The 4,585-nt window shown below is 43.2% G+C and overlaps 1 long non-coding RNA gene across 1 annotated transcript; it reads left to right on the forward strand.

Moving 5' to 3' along the window:
• The first annotated feature begins 606 nt into the window (after window positions 1-606).
• LOC134292010 (uncharacterized) lies at window positions 607-3,758 on the forward strand. The gene is made up of 3 exons (XR_009999409.1): window positions 607-862; window positions 939-1,115; window positions 3,328-3,758. It is a non-coding gene; the product is annotated as an uncharacterized LOC134292010 (long non-coding RNA).
• Window positions 3,759-4,585: the final 827 nt, after the last annotated feature.

The following is a 4,585-nucleotide window of genomic DNA, read 5'->3' on the forward strand; positions in this document are numbered from 1 at the left end:
CTAGGCTCCGATCGTCACACCAATTTATAGGACCAGAACCCTTTTGTGGGCCTTCTACTGCATCTCTTAGGTCGTTTTCAGCGGTCGCGTTCTATTCCAAATTTTGACATTTGAATAGACCAAATCGAAAATTTAGATCTCCACCGGTGCGTTCTAAATTCCAGTTTCGAACAGTTCCGGTCTAAATAAAATAAAACTGGCATATTATGTTTCCAGTTCAAAACCGAATTAGCGACATTTTTTCTTTGACTTCCGCTGCTTTTGCCTTGCGTTAAACACAATGTCGGAAGTGGGGCGCTGTATAGAGCACCAGGTGTACAATACAGCGCCCCACATCCGACATTGTGTTTAACGCAAGGCAAAAGCAGCGGAAGTCAAAGAAAAAATGTCGCTAATTCGGTTTTGAACTGGAAACATAATACTCTCTCAGGGGGAGCGACACTAGTTTTGCCAAGCCGAAAAACCCCAAAAAAAGTTGAAAAAAGACGAAAAAACCCGGTAAAACCCGCAAAACTTTTGCGGGTTTTAGCGACTTTTTTGATCTTTTTTCGGCTTTTTTTGAGGTTTTTTGGCTTGGCAAAACTAGTGTCGCACCTTCTGTACTCTCTGTTTCATTTTGCACAAGATTTGGAACGCGATCCAGTCCGTTCCAAATTGTTTGACAGCTGTTGTTTGTTTTGGTTTCGCTGCATATTCGCGAAAACTTTCGTTGCAGTTTATCGTTTAATTTCGGATCGCGCGTGATATCGGTTTGTATTTGTTGCTGTTTTCCTGCCCCGGACCGGGGAAAATCCAATCAATATCATCAGCGGAAGATTGCCCGGTTCGGAATGAAATTATCAACCACTTCGCTTCTTATCAGGTATGGATGTTTTTATGATACCTAGCTATTTTCCGCAGCAAATATGTTTATTCATGCCTTTCAATTTTTCATCTAGTTCTAGAACAGAACGGTACCGTTGGATCAAGAGCTGGGCGATCGCAACATCAGATGACCATCAGAAGCTTTCGAGAGGAAACAAGCTGGAACCGGAATGGGAAGAGCTTTGCAGGTGTATTTTTACTCTGGCCGTGACGGCGGAGGCGGATGACGATTAGGCACAGCTTTGGATTATGTGCAATTCCGATTGCTACTCGCGGGGGAATCGCCGTGCTCAGTGCCGCACGTCTGATGCGTCCGACGGTCGACCGAAGAAAGAGGACGAGTCATGGCCAACCATGCGCTGGTCGGCCGTGCATTGACAGTTGGGCGTTAGGCGTTACTCGGAAGGTGTTGCGTACTGTCCGTTAGCAGATAGAGGCATTATTCTGAGCACGTGCATCATACACCACACATCCTCCTCCTCCTCTAAAAAAACAGCTCAATATTTGTTATCTATAGTTTTTTTTAAACGTTTTATTGTAATAAACGTGAAGTCTAGTAGCCGTGCAGCGTCATTAAGGAGAAACGACAAAAACCCTATCTCAATTTTAGTATGCAAAATGAGGGGGCTCAAATCGCTCAAATCTGACGAACGAAGCATCTTGCCACAATGCATTTGTTTATCCTAGCTTTGCTCATTTGCAAAAAAAAAAGGCAGACAATCAAAAAGCAGGCGTATTTGTTTAAGAATTTACAAGATTTGTGCACTTGAACAATGTTAGTAGGGATTCAAGTTGGCCATGTTTGTATTTTCTGATGTTTCACCTTTAAGCTCCTCAACCAGCAGATATTACGACTCTCAAGAAAAATCAGAATAAAGCGATTATCTGCCTCTGTCTTCTGATATAAGCGCAACAGTTACTAATCATAACAGCCTCACCGGATTCTAAAAGTATATTTTATTCCATTATATGGGATTTGACAGCAAGCACACTCATTTCACTGAGCCACTCTTGCCGTTCATAACAAATACATTCAAAAACATCTGTCGCTTCGCGAAACCCACGTGCTTTTGTTTTGCGCAGGAACATATTTTCTTTTTGTTTTGCCTTGCGAGTGTCACTGCGACTGTATGCCTTGCGAGTGTACGACCGCCGCCAGACTCTAATAAAAGATAAGCGCGACAATAACATAAGAAGCATAAACTAAAGTCGACTTGACTGCTATTTTGCTATTCAATCTAATGGCAATATTGATCTAGCTTTTCAATAATAGCTCACTCGCAAAAGGCGTGTTTTCCTGAATAAAACACGCTTAAATATATATATTTTTTGATAATGCAATAAATAAAACAGTTCTTTATTTTCTTCTATTCAACAATCTAATCACTTCGGTGCCTTTCAAGAGCACGTTCGGCGCCACCAGCAGAAACCAAATCTTCGTGATGATGTTCCAAACCAACTTTCTTCAATTATGCAATCAAAACATTCCGGCGCTGTTCTACAGCGCCTTTAGCGTCACCGTCTGAAACAAAATCATCCTGGTTTTCCAAATTTACCACTCTACAATTCCGTAATCAATACACTCATCCGCTGTTCCACAACACCTCCAGCATCACCAGCCGGAACCAAATCAATCGAGTGGATTTCCAAACCACCTGTCTTCGATTCGACAATCGAAGTACTCCGGCGCTGTTCTACAGCGCCTTCGACATTACCAGCCGAAACCAAAACATTCGAGTAGTTTTCCAAACCACCTGTCTTCGACTCCACCATCGAAGTACTCCGGCGCTGTTCTACAGCGCCTTCGGCATCATCAACCGAAACCAAAACATTCGGGAGGTTTTCCACACCATCTGTCTTCGATTTGACAATCGAAGTACTCCGGCGCTGTTCTACAGCGCCTTCGGCATCGTCAACCGAAACCAAAACATTCGGAAGGTTTTCCACACCACCTGTCTTCAATTCGACAATCGAAGTACTCCGGCGCTGTTCTACAGCGCCTTCGGCATCACCAGCCGAAACCAAATCATCTTTTCGATCTCAAATCGAATTATCCATGCGTTTTCATTGATGCTTGGAATTAAACCGGGTTTATTCACAAAAATCACTTGTTGCGTGGCAGACCACAAATTGTACATATTTTCTCGCACTCGCTTACCTGAACTCTTAAAATAATCAACGTTTTTCACTTTTATTTATTGCGAAAAGCTCGCAATAAACCTGGCAGGTTCGCCATTGTGCAATTCCGATTGCTACTCGCGGGGGAATCGCCGTGCTCAGTGCCGCACGTCTGATGCGTCCGACGGTCGACCGAAGAAAGAGGACGAGTCATGGCCAACCATGCGCTGGTCGGCCGTGCATTGACAGTTGGGCGTTAGGCGTTACTCGGAAGGTGTTGCGTACTGTCCGTTAGCAGATAGAGGCATTATTCTGAGCACGTGCATCATACACCACACAGATTAGTCCACAAAGAAGTTGTTTGGGGAGGCCAATGGATAACCGTGCTGAAACTGGAAGACAATGTACGGCATATGAATAAATAGTGCGCTAATCAAGTGTAGTAGGATAGTCTATAAACATTGTGCTGGAAACGCTCTCATCGAAAATGATCGTTTGGTTCCGCAGATGACATAGGGTAAAACATGGTTATTCGAGGGAGATATTTTCATTATCCTCTAGCATATTTTACGGGAATTCATGTAGCAGTTCCTCCGGTAATTTATAAAGAGGTTCCTCCGGGAATTCATGTGGGAATTTCTCCAGGAATTCCTGTGAGGGTTCCTCCGCGAAGTCTTGTAGGAGTTCCTCCGGAAATTGCTCCACGAGTTGCTCTGGGAAATGTTTAGGGAGTTCTTCCGGAAATTGATCCTAGAGTTCCTCGGCATTTTCTTCATGAGTTGCTTCGAAATTTCTGTCAGGAGTTTCTGCAGGTATTTCTTCGAGAGTTTCTCCCAGAGTTCTTCCGAAAGTTTCTGTGAGATTTCCTCCGGGAGTTCATCTGGGAATTCTTCTGCAAATTCCCGCGAGATTTTTCACAGCAGTTCTTCTAGGAATTTCTCAAAGAATTTCTCCAGGAATTACTAGGATAATCCGAAAGTTTCTCCGGCAATTAGTTCAAGAGTTACTTCGAAAATTCATACAAAACATTCGCCGAGAAAATTCTTCGGAAGTTCCTCCAGAAATTCCTCTGGTATTTCCTCTAGGAGCTCATCCGAGAATTCCTCCAGAAGTACCTTCGGAAATTACTTGTATTTCCAGGTTTTTTTTTCCAGGAGTTCCTCCGGGCATTCTTCCAAGAGTCTCTCGAATAGTTTTCCACGAGATTCCCTGAGAGTTCTTCCAGGAGGTACTTAGAGAATTTTTCTTAGAGTTTCTACGAGAATTTTTCTAACCGTTTATCCGGCACTTCATACAGTAATTCCAACTCAAATTCCTCTAGGAGAAAATGCTTCCACGAAATCCTAGGGAAATTTCTCCAGGAATTTCTCAGGAATTCCTCCAAGAATTTCTCAGGAATTCCTCCAGGATTTGCTCAGAAATTCCTCCAGGAATTTCTCAGAATTTCCTCCAGGAATTTCTCAGGAATTCCTCCAGGAATTTCTCAGGAATTCCTCCAGGAATTTCTCAGAAATTCCTCCAGGAATTTCTCAGAAATTCCTCCAGGAATTTCTCAGGAATTCCTCCAGGAATTTCTCAGGAAATCCTCAGGGATTTCTCAGGA

The sequence above is a fragment of the Aedes albopictus genome, chromosome 3, assembly GCF_035046485.1.
Source record: "Aedes albopictus strain Foshan chromosome 3, AalbF5, whole genome shotgun sequence".
NCBI classification, from domain to species: domain Eukaryota; kingdom Metazoa; phylum Arthropoda; class Insecta; order Diptera; family Culicidae; genus Aedes; species Aedes albopictus.